Source organism: Pinus tabuliformis, chromosome 9 (assembly GCF_031772625.1).
Source record: "Pinus tabuliformis cultivar Carrire ecotype Pingquan chromosome 9, CPIR1, whole genome shotgun sequence".
NCBI classification, from domain to species: domain Eukaryota; kingdom Viridiplantae; phylum Streptophyta; class Pinopsida; order Pinales; family Pinaceae; genus Pinus; species Pinus tabuliformis.
In genome coordinates this window covers 1,291,688,842-1,291,714,404 of record NC_142307.1, presented here as the reverse complement: position 1 = coordinate 1,291,714,404, position 25,563 = coordinate 1,291,688,842, and positions in this window count along the sequence as shown.

Here is a 25,563-nt window from a genome sequence, read left to right as displayed (position 1 = left end):
TCCTCAAACATCTAAGCAATTAAATGAAATAAGATCTATTATGAAATAAAATGTTTCTTTGATCCTTTTAGAGTGAGCTAAATTCTCTTAAGAACTGTTGGACACCTAATCCTCAATGGGTTAGTGTGGAAGCTAAATAGACAAAAAGAAGTCCAAGAGACCTTGGGATGTGAAACCCAACGGTCAAATAATGTACTATAAATGTATATCAGTTGTTAATAAAAATTGTACTCTCATGTTTTATATTTCATATTCTATTACTACCCGTGTGTGTTTAACATCGTATCAGAGAGGGCGATTGCTAGTCCTGCTCCAATTTGAGCCACTTGTTTTGTGGTCTCTATATATATGTCAGTTCTACCTTTCTCTTAATCAGAGTTGATCAGAATTGCCACCTTATAAAGCGTTTTACTGTGTGCATTAAAAAAAAAATGCTCCTTGCTCAGACCTGCCATTTCTGCCCATTACCTGTAACGCTCCATTAATTCATTGTCTGCTAGAAATCCGCTGCCTCTCCTACCTGACCTCTGGCACTGTATACGCTGCACCTGACTCTGGCTATTTTAAGACTCTCTTCTGCGTTACCTGACCTCTGTCACTGTGTACATTTTTGCTACTAACGCTACTCTTGACTGACATCTCTGTCCAATGCCCCTGTGTGCTTGTCTGCCATAATTAATTCTGAATCCTCTGGACCACGCTGGAAAGTTTACTGCGTAGCTGCATGAGGATTCGAAATAACAGTCAATTGGTTTCTGGTAGAGCCTCGCCTCTAGACCACGCTGGAGAGTTTACTGTGTAGCTGCATTGTGAGACTGTTCACTGGTTTATGAAGTTAAATGCGTTGAATATTAAACCGTTTTGAACGTTGGTCCACTTGGTCGAATCACATGGTATGTATTGAACCGTTTTTAATGCTAGTTTGTTTTAACCGCTAGTCCGTTGAACTGTTTTGAAGGGCATTGAATATTGAACTGTTCATGCCATATTGTAAAATGGTATGGGTTGAATATTGAACTGTTTTAAATGTCGTGAGCTAACACTGTCTCCATCACATGAATTGTGCCTTTCTCCACACTCAGCTACTACAATAATCATAATGCTCGGGATACCACTCTAACATATATTACATTGACTCTTGGCCTGTTACATTGAATGATCCCATACGCTCAGGTTATAATACCTTCCCTCTCCACTTATAATACTTTATTCCTTGGTTAAGGACACTCATACCACCATATGTGTATTGCTCCCTGCCTTAATATAATGCTAGCCATAAATATGCGATGAGTTCGAATAGCTACACCTCTTCCAACTCCCATTGCTATCCATTCAACCTCATCCAGAAGTCTAGTGATCGGGTGCTTTCAAATTCCATTTTTCATACAAGATAAAAGTGAAAAATCAGCGTTCTCTAGGCTATTTTGGAAGGATTTCTTGTCGGTGGGAGAACATGAGATCAATTCCTTGGGACTTCATCGACCCTCCATCTGAATAGTTGGCCAAGTCTATATGGGGAAATAAACATAAGCTACTTCTTCATCAGGCTCGACATCATGGACATTGTGTTTGTGCAGAAATAGGGCCGCTTCTCTTATGGGCTAATGGTCAATCCTTGGATTAGTGAGGATCAAAAAATGAGGTATGTTAAACGAAGTGTGCATCTGATTTGTAAACATTCCAGGAGTATTCCTGCTAGCTATTACATGTCCTTCATCTGCGACGCAATCGTGAAAAAAAAAAACCTATTCTTCGGATTCACGCCCTCCATTAAATCTTCACCAAGATGCTCATCTTCTTCGTGGATTCTCATAGCCTAGATGTGAACAACACGGGTGTTCTTGACAGAAATATACCCGTCTACCTAGATGTGAACAGTGCGGGTTTTCTTGACAGAAGGCATTAGAGGAGTATCGACGAGTATTTGTTCTTACTCTATCTAAGAACTCCTCATCCAACCCCTTGTAGTTGCAGAGGTAATCGGGTTCAATATCAACAGAATGAATTTTCCTATTTGCAACATCTTGCAGCAGATCTATCCGCCATAGTTCCAGCTCGAGGGGAATTTTCTGATAAAATGCTCTCTTAGAATTTGGTATAAGGTAACTTGACTCCAGAGCTTGGAATCATTGGATATAACTCTTAGAGCGTGGACTTCGCTTTTGAATTAGAACTCATTTTATTAATAGCTGGAGTGGAGTTGCACTGTCACTTGTAGTTCCAGAGATAGATGCTGGAGAAGAAAAAGAAAAGGACTGTATTATAAATACAACGCTGATTGAAGAGATAATAGAATACATCTACAATGAAGCTACGTAGGGTTGGCATGCTCGTGGTATAAGTTATTCAGTTCATCTCTATGGGTAACACCTCTAATTCTTGCAAATAATTTGTGTTTGAAGAGCATTGAAGTTCAGTCCCTCTACATTGTATGCATGAGTCATATATGTACACTGGTCAAAGGAACCTTTTTGGTTACCAAAGAAATTTCACGGGACGCCAGAGATCGAACTAATCTAGAGGTGTCATGATGCAGCAACTGCCTGTACTAATAACATCACTTCGAATAAAGTAGATACTAAATTGGTTTCGTAGTGCTCCTGATTCATGGTCGAGCATATGCTAGCACAAGATAAGAAGGTGATGTGTTAAGTAGCACAAAATGATAGCTGCGAAGTTGCAAGCCTTCCAAGATTAAGCATATGGTATTTTGAGATTTTGGTCGTTCAAAAGTCCATTTTTTTTCCAGGTGTTTTCTAGACAAATATTTTTTGACGAAAGTATTCTTCTTCAGTGAAGAAATATACTTTGTCAAAAGCTTGTGTCAGTTTTTGTATTGTGGAGCTGGCTAGTAAAGCATTCATTACGGGAAACTTAAACTTGCACCAGCAAATTTTTGGTGATTTATATACCATCACTATTTAACGCTATACAAAAGATCAATACAAAACTGTAGGTTTAAATTCAGACCAAAAAAAATATATATATAAGTTGCTAGCTATCTACCCTTACAAGTACATTTGTGGTCACTTTTTGAGGTCTTGAGTTGGTTGAATAATGGTGAAAATTCATGGCTTATTAGAGTTACTGAAAACTCTAATCAGTTCTACTACTGACAACACAGTTAAAATTAGCAAAGCCTCTCTTTTAGACATTCAGGTCTGTCTACAAAATGCACAAGAGAAGATAGAATTTTTACAGCTCGAAACTCAGCTACAGCAAGAAGAATTAAAACAGAGGAGTCATCACTCTGAACCTGTTTCTATTCATAGCAAGACAATATTGTTAAAGTTCATTCAAATCCAGTGCCCAATAAAGCAGAAATTGTACATGCAGATGCAGAAACTCAGTCTACACTTCCCAAGCCTATCATCAGACCTTGGGAATAGCTTGTCCACAACAAGCATAGAACAAGTCTTGGATATGACAAGGACTTGTCCTTTCATATTTTAGACTACTCAAAGCCCATTCAGTTTCAGAGTTCTAGATTCATTCATGACAGCTCACATTCAGTTGTTCCAGATTTTTCCCCTCTTCCACAGTGGCAACAACAACAACAGATTGTAAAATGCCAACACTGTGACCGAGTTGGCCATCTAAAAGATCACTATTTTGATCTTCATCCATGTAAGCACTGTCATAAAACTACCCATTCTTCACACAGATGCTTCAAAAACAAACGTCCTGCAAGAACAAAGATTCATCTTGGATGGATCGCTTCTTGGCAATGGGCATCAACAGCCAAGAAGATATTCCAATCACATGTCAGAATTTGTTCCAGAGTATTGAATAGTCTTGCAGTTGAGTTTTCTCCATCATCTCGCCTTGTATCTGACAGGGGGGGAAATGATGGTTATCTACAAGCTTCAAAGTCACATCAAGCGAGTTGTAGCCAGAAACAAAGATACCCCTAAGCATAATTTCAGTTGGTAATCTAGGACACTTCCTCTAGCAGAAGACTTCAGCTTCTTGCCAATTTTGGAATAATTCCAGGAACAAAATTGAGAACACTTCCTCTAGCAGAAGACTTCATCTTCTCGCCAGTTTTGGAAGAGTTCCAGGAATTGCATTAAGCATTCCATAGTTGTTGGTCATCCTTAAAACATCACAGGTTGAGACTTCTGTTGAAAATGCAACAAGATGATGGAGCTTAGTGGAAAGGAGTCGCCTTCACTAAGTGGGCTCGCAGGCTATTTTTGGAGCAAAGTCTATTTTTAGACATATGGATCATGTTCTACGAGTTGCAGGATGCTATTTGTGGATGATTGGTCATGTTGGTAAAAATAGATGGACTTCTATTTTTAGACATATGGGCGGAGTCTATTTTTAGACTATCGGGCTAAAAATAGAACAGTCGAATATTATTAGCTCATAATAATATTTGGACTATAAACACTATCTTATCCTCTTGGAGCACTTCAGTTCGAGCTATGAATGTGGCTCATGCAGTTGTCAGAAGGAAATACGCTTTTCCTATGAGTCAGTTGAGCTATTTCATGATGGACTTCAGTTAGAACTCAAGTGATTGAGTTTTGTGGAGTTGATTGAGGAGTTGATGGAGTTGTGTTCAGTTTGACTTAGTTGAACTAGTTGTATTTAGTCTAATTGCAGAATACGCTAGTGATGAGTGATGTGAATTAATTATTAATTAATTCACTAATTATTAACTCATAAAGCAACTAAAGAATACATCAGTTAACTCAGTGCATGGACAGTTCAGTGGAGACAGGTGTTAGAGGTGAGTGAAAGGGCAAGATAGCTGTTAGTTGTGACTATAGTTGTGCATGAGATTTTCACAATCAATGGATTGAGTATTGCCAATGAGGATTGCATGGTTCAGCCAAGGGAAATACGAGTTTGGATCAGCCATTCTCATCCATTCTCATGCAGGATTGCGTAATGGAGGCAGGCAAGCAGCGGAGGAGATTTGAACCTGTGATTGATTCAGATCTAAGCTAGTTTGTGTGTAACAGGTGGAGATAGTACTGAGTACTTGTGAGGAGTATTGTACTGTGTATTGTTACATGTTATCAATCATTATAATATACAGATAGTTGGGGGTTTTCATCTGTAGGCTTTCCCTGTGATATACTGTGGTGATATGTGTGATTGATGCTTCAATGTGTGCATGCGAATGTTTCTTAATTCTGCAAAATTGATGATCAACGTAGAGGAGGTTATGTATTATGCATGCATTCCGCAGATAGTGTATAATCAGGATAATCTTTGTGAATAAGTGCTATATTATTCAAAATTTCTACATGGTATCAGAGCAGAGTTGATCATTAGATCTATTATTTAGAAAGTCTTTACATTTTATTTCTTCAGGCAGAGTCTGTAATCGGGCCAGGTAGCCTCTGGATTCATCCTTCCTTTGGAAGGTGAGATATCCAGTAAAAGCCCATACAGTCAATCTTTGTACAAGAAATACTTTATTCTCACGAATTTTAGATCAGAAAAGGTTGAGTTTTGAGCTGGTGGAATTCGAATTTGCAGCAGCGTTTTCTTGGTGTCAAAGTTGAAATGTCTTTCAACGGATTACGATTGGAGTATGCCCTTGAAGGCAGCTCGAATTATATTGCATGGAAAGACAGGATGGAGGCGGTGTTAGATGACAATGGGTTGAAGGATTTCATAGATGTTGAAGTCCCAAAACCTACTGATGCTGCTGAAGTTGTGGCTTGGCAAAAGAAGACAACAAAGTGTCGAAGGATTCTGTTTGAGGGCGTGAAGGATCACATTGTATCCAGCCTGCATGGAAAGGCTTCTCCATACTTGATGTGGAAAGCATTGATAGATCTATTCCAAAGCAAGAGTGACCAGAGGAAGTTGGCGCTCAAGGATAAACTCAAAAACATTAAGTGTGAGAATGGAGACAGTATGCCCAAGTATCTCACGAAGTTCACCGAGTGTAGGGATGAGCGGGAAGTGTGGGGGTGACTGTAGATGATGAGGACTTGGTGAGCTTGGCTCTACTTGGTCTTCCGAAGAGTTGGCATTCCTATCAGGACTCTGTCAATGGTCAGGAGAAATTGCCAGGATGGGAGAGACTTTGGTCAGATCTTGTGCAAGAGGAGATCAGGTGAAGTACCAAGGACGGATTTTCATCAAAGGCATCTGATGAAGAAAATTGTGCTTTGGCTGCCAAAGCAAAGAAGGGGAAGGAGAAGGTTTTTCTTTCCAAATCCAGTTCTTCCAATGATGGGAAGAAGGTTGACAAATTGAAAGTGCGATGCTTTCGTTGTCATGAGGTGGGCCATTATGCTGCAAATTGTCCACGGAGGAAATCCAAGAAGGGATCCAAGGAAGGATCTGAAGGTGAGGCACTTGCTTCAAAGTTTGAGTTGGATTTCACACTCTTCGCATGCATGGTTTCATCAATGGTGGGAAGTGGTTGGTTTTTTGACAGTGGAGCTTCTTTCCACATGACCGGTGACAAGAGTTTGTTCAGTACTTTGGAGGAGAAAGATCTCCAGATACTCATAGCGATGGGTAATGATGAGAAGTATAGTGTCTCAAGTGTAGGCACAGTTATTTTTTAGAGGGAGCATGGAGCTCGCCTTACCTTGACCGATGTCAAGTATGTACCAAGGCTGGAGAGAAACTTGGTGTCGATCGCGATGCTGGAAGACAGAGGCTATGATGTAGTCTTCAGTAAGGGAAAGGTTTTCCTTAGACACATCATCACTAGACAGGTGAAGCAGATTGGTTCACGGGTCAAGAACCTGTATGCTCTTGAGGTTAAAGATGCATGCAAAGCCTTGAACAACGAGGCAAGTGATGGAGACTTGGTGGTTGAGAGGGAGCGTATATTACCTCTCAACATGCAGATCCAGAAGAAGTCTCAGATGATTGTGGAGGAGCCACGATTAGTGTAGCAGCTTCAAGAGGTTGTGGAGCAGCCACAACAAGGGAAGTTGAGAGGAGATCGAGTAGAGACATCTACTCATGCAGAGACCTCCAATTGGGAGAAACTTCGATCCAGGTGGGCTGAGGGATCACATGCAGCCATACCTCCAGGTAGGAGGTGGGGCAATATAGAGTGATCGATCCAAGAAGGAGGGGCAGGATCCTTGAGGTACCCAACTTCTTGGATGAGACCTTGCTATGGGAGCCCCGATGTGGAGTAGAAGGAACTGGCTGATTGGGTAGAGACAGATGCGGATGGAGCGGTAGAGAGAGCGACAGTGTAGGGAATCCCAAGACAGCGCATAGCTAGTAGGCTGCAGCAATGTGAGAGGCACAAGTGTTTTGCACAGTGCCAGGTGGCACAGAGAGGTGTGCAATGGTGCGAGATGCATGGAGATGTTGCAGTAGCACAGATGTCAGAGAGGGAGCATTAGTTAGTAGCAGGTAGAGCTTCAGCATCAGAGTATGTTCCTAGCCCAATAGAGTGGTCAGTTGGGAGTGTTTTTGTTCCAAGTGTTGTTGGAGCAAGTGGACCAGGCAAATGTGTTGCATGCAGAACATTCAAGAGTTGCAGGATAGGGGTTGCAGATAATCCATATCTTGTTGAGAGGGAGTGTTGAAAATGCAACAAGATGATGGAGCTTAGTGGAAAGGAGTCGCCTTCACTAAGTGGGCCCGCAGGCTATTTTTGGCGCAAAGTCTATTTTTAGACATATGGATCATGGTCTATGAGTTGCGGGATGCTATTTATGGATGATTGGTCATGTTGGTAAAAATAGATGGACTTCTATTTTTAGACATATGGGCCGAGTCTATTTTTAGACTGCTAGGCTAAAAATAGAACAGTCGAATATTATTAGCTCATAATAATATTTGGACTATAAACATTATCTTATCCTCTTGGAGCACTTCAGTTCGAGCTACAGATGTGGCACATGCAGCTGTCAGAAGGAAATACACTTTTCCTATGAGTCGGTTGAGCTACTGCATGATAGACTTCAGTTAGAACTCAAGTGATTGAGTTTTGTGGAGTTGATTGAGGAGTTGATGGACTTGTGTTCAGTTTGACTTAGTTGAACTAGTTGTATTTAGTCTAACTGCAGAATACACTAGTGATGAGTGATGTGAATTAATTATTAATTAATTCACTAATTATTAACTCATAAAGCAACTAAAGAATAAATCAGTTAACTCAGTGCATGGACAGTTCAGTGGAGACAGGTGTTAGAGGTGAGTGAAAGGGCAAGACAGATGTCAGTTGTGACTATAGTTGTGCATGAGATTTTCACAATCAATGGATTGAGTATTGCCAATGAGTATTGCGTGGTTCAGCCAAGGGAGATACGAGTTTGGATCAGCCATTCTCATCCATTCTCATGCAGGATTGCGCAGTGGAGACAGGCAAGCAGCGGAGGAGATTTGAACATGTGATTGATTCAGATCTGAGCTAGTTTGTGTGTAACAAGTGGAGATAGTACTGAGTTGTGAGGAGTATTGTACTATGTATTGTTACATGTTATCAATCATTATAATATACATATAGCTAAGGGTTTTCAGCTGTATGCTTTCCCTGTGATATACTGTGTTGATATGTGTGATTGATGCTTCAATGTGCGCATGCGAATGTTTCTTAATTCTGCAAAATTGATGATCAACTTAGAGGAGGTTATGTATGATGCATGAATTCCATAAATAGTGTATAATTGGGATAATCTCTGTGAATGAGTGTTATATTATTCAAAATTTCTACAACTTCCCTTTTCAGGTTGAAGTTCTCCCTTTTATGTGGGGTGAGACCTCCCTTTATTGGTTGAAGGTTTCTCTCTTAAAAATAATAGGAGCACTTCCTCTAGCAGAAGACTTCAGGTTCTTGCCAGTTTTGGAAGAATTCTAGGAACTACACTAAGCGATCCAGTGTTGGTGGTCATCCTTAAACCACCGCCCTTTATACCAACATTTCAGAGAGCACATTCAGCCTAGTGTTGCCATGCATTTTTGCACATTTTGTATTACAGCTCTCTTCTTGGACTCATACATAACCCTTCCGATTAAGGGGGGGAATGTTGGACACCTAATCCTTAATGGGTTAGTGTGGAAGCTGAATAGACAAAAAGAAGTCCAAGAGACCTTGGGATGTGAAACCCAATGGTCAAACAATGTACTATAAATGTATATCAGTTGTTAATAAAAATTGAACTCTCATGTTTTATCTTTCATATTCTATTGTTGCCCATGTGTGTTTAACAAGAACAAAGTGACAAATTACTCCATATACTACATTAAGACAACTTATATCTAAAACTATAGAATGGAAATTTATGTAAAATGAAGCTTTATTCTATTCCATCATAAGTTGGATACATGCTCCAAGAGTCCTTCCTCTTGGAATGGAGGAGGTACTCCTATTTATACAATGGGATGAGATAACAAACTCATAATGATGATCCACTAATCTCTCTTTAGTTCCATACATCTCTCAACCATCTAGACACATAACCCCCTTTTGTCCTTGATCTTCTCCATGAAATCATGATCTTTTCCATGAGGCTTATCTTATCAAATTCGAATTTGATCATTCAAGGCCACATAAATATGCATTGGAAGCTTCCTTTGTACCTACACATGTCAACAAACTCATTCTAATTGTTAGGTATAAGTATAAGCATATTATTTTCTAAAGTTTAACCATAAATCCACTTTAAAATGTTAAGAATTAATAAACTTTGGAAAAGCATAGTTATAACCCAATGATGAGGTAAATGTAATGATGTGGAGGTGGAATGAAGGTGACATGAAGGTAATATGGAAGTAATGTGAAGGTATTGGTGAATAATGGAGTGAGAATAAGGACTATTTTGAGGCCTAACATACCCCCAAATTGAAGGTATTGCATGTCCTCATGCAATCTATTACATTACTTTTTGATCCTTGAGCTTTGGCTTAAACTCTGCATGATATCATTTATTTAACTTTTGCAAAGTGTTTTTGATGAACTGCAACTTGGTTGGTTCTTGTGTTTCAACCATATTTTGTTTGTTGCATTCAATTTTAATGTATGATCTTTGCATATAATGTGATTTTTATTGCAGAGTATTTTTGTTGGAATGCATCATGGTTGGTTCTTGTGTAACAACCATGATTTTGTTGGCATCCAATTAACTTTTAAATACTTTTTACAAAGCCATTTGTATGCTCATGTAATAGTGAATATATTTTGAAGGTAAGTGGGTTTTAGAATGTGATATATGAATATGGATGTTATATGAATGTGACAAAGTATGTATGTAAATGTATCCCTCCCCTTAAACGGATGGTTTTGGCAGTTATGTGAAATGAGGAAAGGAAGTGAAGTTTTTCCAAAAATTATTATTCTAACTTTTCAATGAATTAAATGGTTAAAAGTTAGAAAATATCATACCTTAACTTACCCTTCCAAAAATGGATGAGAGTTGTGCACGTGTGGCTGCAAAAATGTTGTTCATAGTCCTCTTTACTTGGTTGTGAAAATGGTGGATGAAATCGAAAAAGTGAATCTTTTATTGTTGTTGCATCTGCTGCTAAATCTGTTGTTGGATCTTCTGCTGAATGTTCGGAATCTACTGCTAAATGTGGCTAAAAATGTATAAGGCTTGGAAGGTATACAAAATATAGAAGTTACATTTCCCCCCCCAGCCTTATTTATTGACTTGTCCTCAAGTCATGACAAACTAAAAAACAATGAAAGGAAATCAGCTTCATCTGCTACAAAATATGGGTCTTCAAGTCTTCAACGCTCGATGGCACAAATCTTACCATGTGATTAAATTTTTCGATGTCGAACATAGCAAGAAGTTGTTGACTTAGTGGCCATTAATGAATGCCCCTAGCCAACACAAGAGCTCCCACCATTGATTCCAATGGGAGTCAAGATGCCTAACACATCTTTGTAGGTGCAAATAAATTTGTCGTGGTCGAGTCACCTATAAGATCCAACGAACAAGGGATATTAATGTACTCCCATTGTTCATTGGCAAGAGTACTTGCCATTAAGGCATGAAAGCCTCTAGGTGTTTTTTCAAAGATAATTAGACTCTAGGACTTTGACTCAATGATATACATAGAAGCAGGGTTTTATTGGCGGAAATGAAAAGGAAAGGAAATGACAAGGAAAATCAGAATGGAAATAAGCTTGTAAGTGAGCTTCTTGGTTTTATTTTGTGGGTTAAGAATGGATGAAAGGAAATGCTTGGTCAAGGAATAAGAACTCTTGCTATGAAAAATGCATATGGAAATGTCATGCTTTATGGATTTACAATTGGTGGAATTCAAAATATTTTTCAAAAAGGGAGGTGCAAGGTAGTGGTTGTCGGCATGGATTTGTCTTCAAAAATTTTGATGAATTTAGTCTTTGGAAGACTAATTGTCGTCACAATGCAAACTCCTTAATGATCACTTTATTATCCTGTAACCTGTAAAAAAAACTTGGCAGAAAGAAAACATAAGTGTGTTCAAGAAGAATTGTGCATTTCCTTCATGATCCTTACGCAAAAATTTCATACCAAATAAAACAGATTAAGGACAATCAAAGTGTTGCAATTGACTCAGTCATGATATTAATATCAATCCATTCGTAAAGAAATAACCATGAAAGTAAATTTACTCCCTGTTTTTGTCAGCTAACTTTTGTGCATGGTGAAAAGCTTGGCATTATAGATTTGTTGTGTCCTGCAGATTAGTACGTTATAAAAGCATACAACAATATGAAATTGCCAACTCTAAGCAAGTAAATCAGCATTTAAATAATCCACCAAATGTTCTTTAAATCAATCTTCCAAATGTTCCATTGCATTGAACATTTCCTAGGAAGACTTCGAAGTATCTTTCAAATGAAGGAGTATGAAAGATCTGCAATGAAAGTGCATTTTGAGAATGAATGATTTTCAAAAAAAAATGCTATAGTGTCTGTTTTTAAAATTTTCTTTTGTGTGTGTTTTTTTTAAATAACAAAAATATAAAAACAAATTTATTTTTTATTTTTTTATTTTTTTTAATAAAGAAATACATAAACTCAAAAAAAAATATATTTACTTATTTTCTTAAAAAAAAATTAAAACTAACACTAAAATGAAATTTTTTATTTTCTTGCAAACTCATCAGCGTTTTTAAAAAAAAATTGAATTTGGCTTGATATGCAATTTGAGCAATTCTGATTTATGCAGTCTCAATTTGGTGGATGAAGCAGAATTTCTGAATTGAACAGCGATAAGTCCCCGTAACTCTGGACTCCATCCACACATTTAATGCATCAACTACTTTGACCAGCCTTTCCAATTCCGTGAGAAATATCCTATCTACCTAAATTTAGAAACATCTCTAATATACAAGTTGTGCCGTTTGAGAATTTCTAAATTTAGAAGGTAAAATAACGCCAATAATAAATTGCTTAAAAAAAGAAAAAAAACTCTTTGGTTTTAGTAGACCCTGTTTTCAATCACCATCCTTATCTGTGAGTAGTCACCAGGGTTTCGATAAAGCGTAGCCCATCGAACCTTGGTACGAAAGCCTCCTCGACGCTTTTAGAAGTCGAATTCTGAGAAACAAACATGTCATCATTCTTTGATTTGGCCGCCGTAGAGGATGCCATGACTCTGATCTCATGGTCGCTGAGAGCAGTGAGTGCAGCAGATGCGACCTCTGCAGTTGATTCCCTCCATTCACTCTGTTTCTTTGTTGTAAATGAACTCTGATTCCCTCCATACACTGATATAGAATCTATAGGTGTGTTGGAAGAGCTGGGGCCTGCGCTCGACACAAATCCTGGACAATCTAAGTCAAAGCAATCAGTGTCTTCATTGCTATCCCTCGTCCCACTTGTTACCGGCGCGGGGCTTGACCCATGTTGGGGGCGAGGCCAGCACTGAGGCGAACATAATCCGTGGTGCCTTCGATCAGCCCCACCCACGCAGCACCTTGGTCATTCCACTGCCACACGTGCATTTCCTTGTGGTAGAAAAGGCCAATGATCTCACTCTTCACATCGCCGGCCACGTATTTGGCAACGTAGTTACTGTTCAAGTAGATATCGTTGGTGAATTCATAGGCAATCTCGTTCAGGTTTTGCATGTACAGAGAAAAAAATAAATTCCAATAGTGGATATTATTTGAATTAGCACATAAAACCCCTTGTTTGCATGGTATCTTGATTTCACAATCAACTGGTTGTTTTGCATTGAATTGATGTGGACCAAAAATGGCAAAAGAGGGTAGCGAACCGCCCTCAAACCCCACCAACTTCACCGATATGTTTGGAAATATATGGCAAGGAGGAAGAATCTAATCTTCATCCTTGATTGAGCCAGCAACAAAATTCTAATTTCTCAAATCTCTCAAAATCCGCTTCACTGCCAGCAAAACCCATAATTCTCTGCACATTAATTGTAAAAATCGTTTTTATTCACGCAGTTACCAAAATAGGGTCCCAAAGAACCACAATTTCCTCTTAAATTGTTAGGAATTTAAGCAAACGATTTTTGGGTTATATAACTCATTATATTATGGAAAAAACCCATGTATTCGTTTTTCCAAATTTGTCCTGGTTGGACCACAAACCGCTTTTGAAAACTAACGTTTTTAAGGGGTTGCGTTCTAAGGATGTTGGCATCCACTATGAGGCTTCTTAACAAAGACTTGCGCAAAAGAATGACAGCTGCACAGGCCCTTACACATCCATGGCTTCGAGGTCAGCATGCAATCCCGTTGGATATTTTGATTTTCATATTAGTCAAAGCATATATTCGGGCTTCTCCTTTGAAACGGGCAGCTTTGAAGGCACTGTCAAAATCATTGACAGAAAATGAATTATTTTACCTCAGATCACAGTTTAAACTTCTTGAAGCCAACAAAGATGGAAGGATTTAATGAAGAATGCATGTGATGAAGGAATATAAGGTTCCTGATATTCTCAATTCGATGGAACATCTTGCTTCAAGAAGAACGGACTTCGAAGAGTTCTGCGCTTCTGCAATAAGTATATATCAGCTGGAAGCCCTAGAGCGGTGGGAGTAATTGGGAATTTGGTTCATTCATAGTCATCCGAACTTAATTTTCCCAGTGAAAATGTTGGTGAGATGAATTTAGCAGGCTTTTTGTGATAGGCGTTGTGGCAAAGATCCAACAAATTGGTGACAAATCCATATTGCACATGGCCAAAAACTACAAGCATTTCCTATACATTTACTATCAAAAGTATCCAATTGCTTGCCCTGTGACAGAAGATGGTATTGGGTTATTCAATTAATGAAGAAAAACCGGTCAAGATCTCAGGTAAAGAATTTAGTTTGAATTGTTATTTTTCATATTTTTTTTATTTTAATTTTTTTTAAGTGTTTTTGAAAATAAAATAATGAAATTGAACCTATCTCTTAAAAAAATGGTTAGTTTTCAAAAGTACATTTATATGTGTATATATATATATATATATATATATATATATATATATATATATATATATATATATATGATTATTATGTGGGAATTCTTTATTTTCGTTATTTTTTTTTGTTATTTTTTTAAAACTAAAATTCAAAGAAAAAAACTAGATTTTATCTAAATTATTTTAGGATGATGTTTTGCTCATTCACAAAAAAAAATTATTGTCATATCACAGATCAATTTTTCAACGAGAGTATTTTATTGAAATAAATCAATAGATTTTCTAATCTTCCTGATCGCACGAAGCGCGGGAAGAGAGCATACTAATCGCTTGATTTGTTTTTATTTATACAGGGGGTTTTAAAAAGGCTGAATTTAAAACTAGCTAAATACGAAAAAATCAAAAAACTCAAACTTGAACTCCTTTATGAAGATCTTGTTGTCACCAGGTTTCACAAGTTACTAAAACATCAGAAAACTCAAACTTGAACTCCTTTATGAAGATCCTGTTGTCACTAGGTTTCACAAGTTAGTTTTTCCCAAGAAAAAAATATTGGTACTAAATTAAATTCCTAATGCCTAATCCCTTAGCACCATCCCCGACAATGGCACCAAAATGTTGGGCAATTTAATTGCTTAAATTGCTTTCATTAAATTATCAACTAGGGATACTCGTAAGCTTGTGATGATGCCAGCAAAATATATGCAGGAGTAGGCAACTAACTCTATGTCTAACTAAATGATTTATGATTCAATATAATATGCAAGGGAAGAGGCTCCTAATTGAGGAGGTCCTGGTTGTCCTTCCCTACAGTATTATAGATTGAAAAGAAATCATTGATTACATAAAACCAGAAACTTGAAATAAAGACAAGAGAATGAATTTTGATTGTTGTTTAGATTCAAATAGAGAGAGAGACTAACTTAGTCCCTTGATTGTCCCCTCGTATATTGATCCAAACTAAACTAAGATTCATTCATAAGCATAAGAAATTAAATAACTTGAATCTTAAAAGCAAAAGAATGAATTTCAATTATCATGCAAATCAAATAGAGAGAGAGCCTAACTTAGACCCTTGGTTGTCCCCTCATATGCTGATAAGATTTTAATTTAAAACTCATTCATCAATCACAAACAAATCCTCAAACATCTAAGAAATTAAATGAAATAAGATCTATTATGAAATAAAATGTTTCTTTGATCCTTTTAGAGTGAGCTCAATTCTCTTAAGAACAAAGTGACAAATTATTCCATATACTACATTAAGACAACTTATATATAAAACTATAAAATGGAAATTTATGTAAAATAAAGCTTTATTCTATTCCATCATAAGTTGGATACATGCTCCAAGAGTCCTTCCTCTTGGAATGGAGGAGGTACTCCTATTTATACAATGGGATGAGATAACAAACTCATAATGATGATCCACTAATTTCTCTTTAGTTCCATACATCCCTCAACCATCTAGACACATAACCCCCTTTTGTCCTTGATCTTCTCCATGAGATCATGATCTTTTTCCATGAGGATTATCTTATCAAATTCGAATTTGATCATTCAAGGCCACATAGAGATGCCTTGGAAGCTTCCTTTTTACCTACACATGTCAACAAACTCATTCTAATTGTTAGGTATAAGTATAAGCATATTATTTTCTAAAGTTTAAGCATAAATCCACTTTAAAATGTTAAGAATTAATAAACTTTGGAAAAGCATAGTTATAACCCAATGATGAGGTAAATGTAATGATGTGGAGGTGGAATGGAGGTGACATGAAGGTAACATGGAAGTCATGTGAAGGTATTGGTGAATAATGGAGTGAGAATAAGGACTATTTTGAGGCCCAATAGGATTAAGCCATGACATAGAGAAGTTTGACGTCTGATTTGACCACTGAGTTGGCGGATAAGTCATTCCACAATGTAATTGAAAAACCGAACCGTCAAGGAAAGAGCTGGCACAGTTCGTGAGAGGAAAAGTGGCCACTCCCTATGAGACATTGGCAATGATGCAGAGGCAGGGAACTCCAAGCGAACAGCAGCAAGTGATCCGAAGGGGTGGAAGAGGAAAGTATCAATCAAAGACAAATTGGCTTTAATCCTTGAACAGACAAAGAACAGACAGAAGAAGAGAGGAGAAAGAGAAGAGAACGAAGACAGAGAGGGAAAAGAAAATACATTGAAGCAAGAAGCAAAAAACAGAGAGCCAAGCTGACTTTAGGCAGCATCGAGCAGACAGAAAGCTTGAGAGGTTAAAGCAATCCCTGAGAGTATCTATCGGGAATTGAGCACCACATTGGGCTCCTCACATTAATGACCAGAGAGTTCAAGATTTGGTAAGGAAAAGAGTCTGTGCACTCTAGTGACTTGGGGAATCCAAGAACCACCCTACCAAACCTTCTCTATTTTAGGAGACTCAAATTGAGCTCCTCATTGTAAATCTATGCTTTAAAGACACAATAAAAGAAGGCCACCACTAAAATCTGGACCGAAGATGTAGCTCTGGAGAATAGGGTGATCTCTTTATTAATTGTTGTGCCCTTGCATTTTCTTACTGTGTTTTCCTTACTGTTTTCCATTTTCTAGTGTCTATGTATTTTGCAATCTGATCGATCTGTTGCCTAAAATAACATAGACACACACCATCACATGAGTTTGTAATACTTTTATTCATTAATTAATTAACTGAGGTCACTCACGAGGGATTTTCAAATCAGGATGTCATCCCGATGAACTTGTACTTGGAGACAGAGCTCCGCCATGGCATAGGCGAATGGGATATTCTGCACGAAGGGTTCATAATGACGTTCAGCTTTGAAGAAGGGTTTGACTGTATTGATGAAGCGCTACAAGAAGTTAAAGTAGAAATCTTTAGGATACCGCAGGATCCTTTGGATCTGATTCAACCTGATTGGACTACTCAGCTGAGCCACGCGATGAAATGTTATAACATGACAGTCGAAGAAGAAGACGATGACCCCCGAAAGATTGATATCTCTAAAACTGAGGGTCACCACCCCCGAAAGATTGATATCTCTAAAACTGAGGGTCACCGTGAGTTCGAGGCACCACAGATCGAGAATCGATGTAACTGCACCACTGAAAACGAAACAAGTAAATATTGGTACGGAGGCAGAGCCAAAATTTGCAAAGATTAGAGATTACTGGGATGACGCGACAGTAGATAAGGTCACCAAATTGCTCGACGAGTACGAGGATTTGTTCCCTACCAAGTTTATGGAGTTAAAGGGGATAATAGGAGACCTAGATGTTATGAAGATCACATTAAAACCTAATATGAAGGTCCACTTGGAGTTAGATAAGATGCTCGCAGCAGGCATCATTGAGCCTATAGAAGAGTCTGATTAGGTGAGCCCAATGGTGGTATAGGAAAAGAAGCAAAAGGATGAAATAAGGATATGTGTTGATCTTAGAAAGTTGAATGACGCTTGCGTGCATGATCCTTTCCCGATTCTGTTCATTGATGCGGTATTGGATAATGTAGGTGGCCAGGAAGCGTACTCCTTCACTAATGAGTTTCTAGGTACCATCAGATCAAAATCGCACCTGAAGATAAAAGCAAGACAACCTTCGCTACTGAATGGGGATGTTTTCAGTACACTATAATGCCTTTAGGATTGAAGAATGTGCTTATGATTTTTTTGCGCGTAGTCATTTCTTCATTCAAAGACTTCATTCATAAGTTTTTGGAGGTGTACTTTGATGACTAGACTGTGTTTGGGTTGGTAAAATGCCATGTGGCCAGTTTGCGCTTAATGTTAGATACCTGTCAAAGGTGCCAGATTGTGCTCAATATGAAGAAATGTATGTTTTGTGTTCCTTTTGGGACTTTGCTGGGTCATGTGGTTTGTGGACAAGGACTGATGGTAGATCCCGTGAAGATCACAATGATACTTAACTTGGAGGCACCAAGGACTCTGAAACAATTGCGCACAACCTTGAGACATAATGGGTACTACAGGAAGTTTATCAAGGGCTATGTCCAAATCACCGCGCCTATGGAGAAGCTGTTGAAAAAGGATGTCATGATCTATTGGAATGAGGACTGTCAGAAAAGCTTGGATGTGCTGAAAGGAAAACTAGTCATCGCGCCGATTTTAGTCTTCCTGCATTGGAAGAAGGAGTTTCATGTACATGTAGACGCATCATGTATAGCACTAGGAGCATTACTGACACAAGCTGGTGGAGGGACTTGGACCATCATATAGCATTCGCACGCATGAGGTTATCTAAGCCTGAGAAGAACTATTCCACCATGGAGCCTGAAGGATTAGCCATGGCATATGTGCTCCAGAATTTTAGACACTATTTGTTGGGTGGAGATTTTAAAATGTATACGGATCATTCTGCGTTGAAATACCTAATCAATAAGCCTATGTTGGGGGGTAGAATCTATAGGTGGTTATTATTGTTCCAGGAGTATGATTTTAAAGTTATTGTTAAGCCTAGATGACTAAATGTGGGACCAAACCATCTGTCGCGCATTGAAACAGGGGAAGAGCCCACTAATTTGGAGGAGGGATTGCCTGATGCGCAACTCTTTGTAGTGCGTGTCGCAAATGGTCACTGTTAGCTCCGCTATATAACATGGATTCTCCAAGGCCAGAGGCAAACTCGTTTCTTGGATGTGCTCAGAGAAAGCCTGTAGTGGTCATCCTCATCTTCTCCTTACCCCTTTCCCTCTCCCTTCATCCACATTTCCTACGCTCTTGTGTTAAAAACCATATACGCTCCATTGTTTTTAAGCCTTGAACGCTTAATCCCATACCCCATAACCCTGTGCCCATACAACCGTGTGCCCCCGCAGACCCTTCTACCGCAGCCTTGGACATTGGCCTCCGTCACCCTAATCCAACGACCCTCCCGTCACGTCAAACAAACTGAAACACGCAATTAAATCCTCACCGTCTGATCATCTCCACCGCGATCAGACGACGTTCGCTCTTCCCGCACCTGCGAAGTGACATCCTGTTAACGCGCGATGGAGAGCGGTTTCCACTGCCACGCGTCACACTCTGAGTGGTATCGCGCGCCCTTGTACCTTTACCGCCTAACCCCCAATGTTGGTGCAATCAATACCGCCTGCCGCCGAAACCGCCCTTCCCATCCGATAAACTCTGCGCATCTTCGACACCTGATGACCATTGGATTCGTCCGCCCGAGATCCAACGGCCTGTGCACACTCCGCTTCCATATCTCCTGGTACTCCCTGTCAAGCAATCCCCGTCGTCGATCTGCCCAATCTAACGGTGTTACAGGGAAAAGTGTCTATTTAGAACTGCTCTATCCCACTAAGGTGTGACAGCTGCCTTAGAAACAAACAGAGAAAAACTATTTTTGTATTTCCTTTATGAACTATAGATAGAGAGGAATAGAAAGAACCAACCTGTGTCTTGCGCTAATCCTTTGATCCAATCCCTCTCTTCTTTGATAGTCTCCAGCTACCTGCTCCCTTACTTGCCCAGCTTCATAAAGTACCTGTAAGATCACAGAAGAAGAACACTATACAAAGACATGGATCTATATTCATAAACAACTTAGGATCAGATTTAAGTTAACCATACAAATGTAACAAGCATCAATGATACAAAAGCATGGAGGAAAACTCAAATAGCTTTTATTGATAAACAAGAAAAGATCCAGGAGGAGTTACAACCAGTGGTTCCTGACCCAGCATCAACCTCCCAGCAAAGAAGCCCCTCTTCACCTCAAACAAAGCATAGATCACCCAACAATCTGATGTTTGTCTCAAGAAACCAACAACAATTCCTTACAATATGCAAAATTCCAGCCTCTGGATCTCTGGGATGAGGGATCCATATATAGATATCTGTAAGGACGATGAGTCAGCTTGTGATTTGATTAGTGTCTTCTCTCTGTCAGTTCTTGCTTCCACTTGGAGACTGAAGGCCTCTTACTCATCCTTGGTCGAATTCAGTGAGGCAAGTGTCACAGGAGAAGATTCTGGAAGCTTCCATTGTCTCTCCACCTCGTGGAATGACACTGCCATTTGTCATTTCTCGCCCATCGCACCCCACAGAAGGGACTTTTGAAATGCAACGCACCTAGCCAGTGGAGCAGCTGAAATGATCCTGTTTTGACCTATTCTGAGCAGTTTCTGGTGGAGAACTTCTGGGAGAAGTTGTAATCTGTTGACCTTGTTCCTTTAGGGGTTAGAACAACACTTTTAGGGACTTAGGAGCCCTTGGTTTATGGACATTTCATGCTTGGATTTGTAGGGCACAAAAATGTCTATAACAGTCGCCCCCTAAAGTATGAGGCCATTAACCTTTGGGTGTCGGGTGAAATGCTTTATTATGAGGATCCGAAGTTCTTTCAATGCTGGGAGGAGACCTGTAATAAGATACAATACAATACATTATCTTCATACTGTTTTCATGATCTAGCTGAGGCGGGCATTCCCATGCTCAGCTTTATAAATTCATTTTCATGTACATAGGACAGACAATCGTCTGAGTGTAGACTGATGATTCTGGTAGAGCCATCATCCTTTTGAGTGGATGATTATCTGTGCAACAATTATGTACATTTAATGTCTTTATTTTCCTGAATATATACCGCAGCCCGGATGGATGAAACTAGATCCGGGGTCTTCAATCTCGTCCGATCTTCACTCGAAGTACAAGTCGATCCATGTGAGAAATGTTCTGAAGTCGAACATGGAAAGACATCGCTTGATTACCAGTCAATGATGTAAACTGTTAACAAGCGCGAGAGGAATCACCGATAATGATAATGATCCTCAAGGTACTGCAGTACAATTCACGTGGTGTGAATAATGGACTTGGCGTCGAACACCACGCAAAATCTTTCGGTCGAAGGCCATTGATGTAAACCTGTCGCCGGAAGTGAGAAACTTGCCATTGAGGCATGCAAGCTTCAAAGTACTGAATGGGGTGTTCCTAGATCAACTTCTTGGATAATGATCTGATGTCGACAAGAAGTGATCCGTCACAGGAGGGCCTTAATGAATCCCACATCAATGACACAGAATGGAGCAAATGATTTTGATGGAGGTGAAAACGATCTAGTGATATAAGGTTCAGGGTGGCGGTCATGAAAGAATGGAGTATAATGTATGGTAGTGGGTGAGACACAGGTGACTTCTCTAGTTGACTTCTCTTGAACATATCGACGAAACTGATGTGATGGATTGGTAGCATTAACCCCAAATGTGGATGGTATGGCGTGACCATGGTGATGTGACCAGTGAATGAAACAACCCAACCCGACTCGGACACGGAGTGGAAGTGTCATGTTCAAGAGCGACTTGCTACCAATAAAGTTTCTTTGAGTTTTCTTCCCAATTTTCCCCAGTCATTGCTGACCAGTACCTCTTTATTTTTGTCAAGCTTGAGGAGGATAACATATGCTTGTTCTATAATTTGCCCTTCGGGCAAACCCATTGCTATGTTTTAACAAGCCTAGCGATAGTGAAACTCGTTCTTGTCTATAGACAAGTTTGTCGTTATTAATCTTTTTAACGAGTTTAACGACAAAGATAACTCGGTCCTTTTCAATTTTAGAGAGTCTGAAAAGGAAAGTAAAGGAAACTCCAAAATTCCTTTTTCGTCATCTAATCCCTTAAGTCCGAAAAATTATAAAACAATACAGAAGGGATGAATTTTCAATACTTTTAACGAGCCGAATAAAACAAGCGCTCGATCTTTTTGTGTAATAATCCCTCAGGTCCAAAAAGATTGAAATCTAGAGGAGGGATAGCACTTCCTGTCCCTTTAACGAGTTGGAAAGGCCAAGGACTCGAAAATCTTTTCATATTTTACGAGTCAGTTGAAAAGAGCTTAAAGGAGACTCGTCTTTTGAGGAACGAGTGATAAAACGGGTAGCAGCTGATTCCGGGTAAGGTTTGGAATTTTCCAATCACGGCAGTGTCACAAGGATGGCTAGTGAGATCACTCTTCGCAGCTGTTCCTCAAAATGGGTAAACAATCAAATGGAGGTGAATGATTGGCCAATGAAAAAGTGGAGGTGACGGTGCAAACACGACCAAGGCTTTAATGGCTGAAGTACTACATTCACGATGGTTATTTACCGGGGAATAGTTCATTTTTTAACGAGCTTAAACGCGAGTGGAAACATTTGCTCATGTCTTGTGTTTATTTTTTAACGAGCTTGAACTATGTGCTAAAACTGCTCGAATAAATGGTCCCTTTTTTATTTTACCATAAATAGCTTAGTTCTTTCAAAGATTGTACTGTATTTTCAACTGCTTCATCAAACTAGTCAGAAATGAACAATATATGCTTGAAACCGAGTCAGAACACTAATATTTTACTTTGAACTACGTAAAAAGTAATGAAAAAGTGTTTTTACCTCTCATTTTATCATTTCATTTGAACTTTGGTTTGTTGGAGCTTTGGAGGTGCTTTTCCCCCTTGATTTTCATCAGCTGATTTCGGGAGATTCTGTGGACGATTCTCGGCGCCGTCTGGTAAAATTTTTGACCATATTCCTGTTTACCGTTTTTTTTGTTTATAATGTCCTTGTGCTTTACTCTATCAAGACTTTAATCAAACTCATGTGTACATGCAGACGTTGGTCCTGTCCGTCCAGCAGTTCGCCTGAGAGTACCAACTGCTGCCCCAGCAGGAGAGGTCGTCGGAAGGGCTATCCTTCGTGACCTTGATGTGGCCGAGACTCTTGCAGCATTACAGGAGCAGGTTGAGGGCCTCACTCTTGGTATTCCAGATGTGAGGACTGACGAGCTACCCTTGAGGCTACAGCGGCATACTACTGGTGTGCCAAGACGATGGACTCGTCTCTTGCGCATGATCGCACAGGCTGTGACTTGCTATCACGAGCATCATTAGACTAGGGTGCCCCCTAACATTTTGAGTTTTTTGGTCATTTGACCGATTTTGTCTTGGTTACAGAACATTATGTGTAAACCATAAACAGTTATATATATTTTTGATTTTCGGAGTTTTATTTTGGTTAAGTTACATGATCCAAATACAAAGATTGATGGTATGTTTCTTTTTACAAATGTTGCAAATGTCTATCTAACACATAATTTGTTAATGAGTCAGTTAATGTGTTTAAGTTTCTGAAAATATGTTGATATTGAATAGAATCAAATTGTCTTTCCAAAATCTTAACCCTTAGGAACATGCGATAAATAGCTGGATTTCGGACAGAATAGATACCAGTGAGTTGTAGTATTACGAGTTGTGAGTCTAGCCTGACAATTAGTTGACGTATACCATGTGTGATGGCATCAGAGAGAAGTTCTATCAACGCGCTATATTCAGCGATGTTATTTTTTGATCGACCAATACATACCCCTCTGAAACTTACTAACTTGCCGCTTGGATCAAAAATAGCCCAGGCTGCGGAAGATAGGTTCCACGAACTACGATTCGCTCCGTCGGCATATCCAACACATGACTCCAATAGGTTTGACATCTACAACAAATGTAAAAAGTGGATTACTTGACCAAAATAAATACTTTAGCGAAAACAAAAACATAACAAAAGCATACAGGTTACCATTACGCATAGTAACGCTTGAGGTACAACCCATTACGAGGTTGCGCTAGTGGAATTCCGTCATAATCCATTAACTCGTAGGCTCCTTTTGCTAACACTCATTTAACAATATAGGGGCCCATCCATAAAGACTTAAATTTACCTGCTCCCAATTTATTGGATTCTTGGTCGTAAAGTAAGACCAAGTCACCTTCTGAGAAGACACGGGGTTTGACATTTTTGTCGAACTGCGCCTTGACTCGTTTCTTATGGGCTTCGTTAGCCAAAGCGGCATCACGACGGGTTTCATCCAATTGGATTAATTCCAAGAAACGAGCCTCTTCTTCTGAAGTTCTGGGGAGGAGATCAATTGTGAGTTTGAGAGACGAGATTTCACACTAGATTGGTAAGACTGCTTCCAGGCCATATACCAGTTGGAAAGGTGTGAACCCGGTTGCATTCCTTACCGATGTTCGGTAAGCCCACAAAGCTGAGTACAGGATTAGGTGCCATCTTCTTTTGTGAACTCCAATCATCCTTTGTAGCATGCGTTTCAGGACCTTGTTGATTGCTTCAACTTGTCCGTTGGCTTGCGGATAATATGGAGTAGAGCTGTCGTGAGACAACCCTAGTTTGGCAGCTAATTCGACCATCATGTGATTGCGAAAATGCGATCCATGATCTGTGATTATAGCCTGTGGTACGCCGAATCTGGCGACTACATGATTGAAAAAGAAGAGGGCAGTTGTTTCACCAGTATTATCTAATGTAGGCATCGCCTCGGCCCATTTGGTAAAATAGTCAACTGCGACTATGATATACCCATGCCCCCCGGTCGAGGTGGGGTTACATGTCATGAAATCGATGCCCCATTTGGTGAATGGCCCAATAGCAACTATTGGTTGTAAAGGTGTGGGTGGTCTTCTGGTTTTGCTATCGAAAATTTGACAAGCATGGCAACTTCTGACTGCGGTTATGCAATCTTTGAACATTGTTGGCCAGAAGTATCCTGCTCGTAAGATTTTTTGCGCTGTAGCATATCTAGATTGATGCCCCCCACACGCGCCTGAATGACAATCATTCAGGACTTTTTCGACCTCCTCATGGGTGAGGCACCTTCTCAGAACTGTATCGATACCGCGACGGTAAAGTGTATCACCGACGATCATGTAGTCTTTTGCTTGGTATCGAATACGTTTTTGTTCAGAGTGGGAGGTGTTGGGCCTATATTTTTGGGTTTGGAGATAAATGATTATATCCCCATACCACTCATTTCTTGTGGATATCAGAAACAAATTTTCGTCCACGATTTTTTCTTTGGATGTGTCATCGTTGGACGACGATGGGAGATCGCACAATAATTCTGCGAAAACTAGAGCTTTCTTTGATTTGGATTTTACAAATTCCAGATCAAACTCTTGTAGGATTGCTATCCATTTTGAGTATTTGCCCCCCAGCAACTGTCGCGACAATATATAAGTCATGGGGTTGCAATCTGACAGAATGGTAGTTTTCTGAAAGAGGACATAGTGTCGAAATCTCTGTATCGCTTGAACAGCTGCAAGCGCTAGCTTTTCAACGTAAGAATATTTGCTTTCTATATCATTTAAGTTTTTACTTAAATAATATATAGGATGCTCAATTCCATCGACTTCTTGAACTAAAACCATTGCGATGGTCGTATCTGCTACAGCCAGATACAGGTTAAAG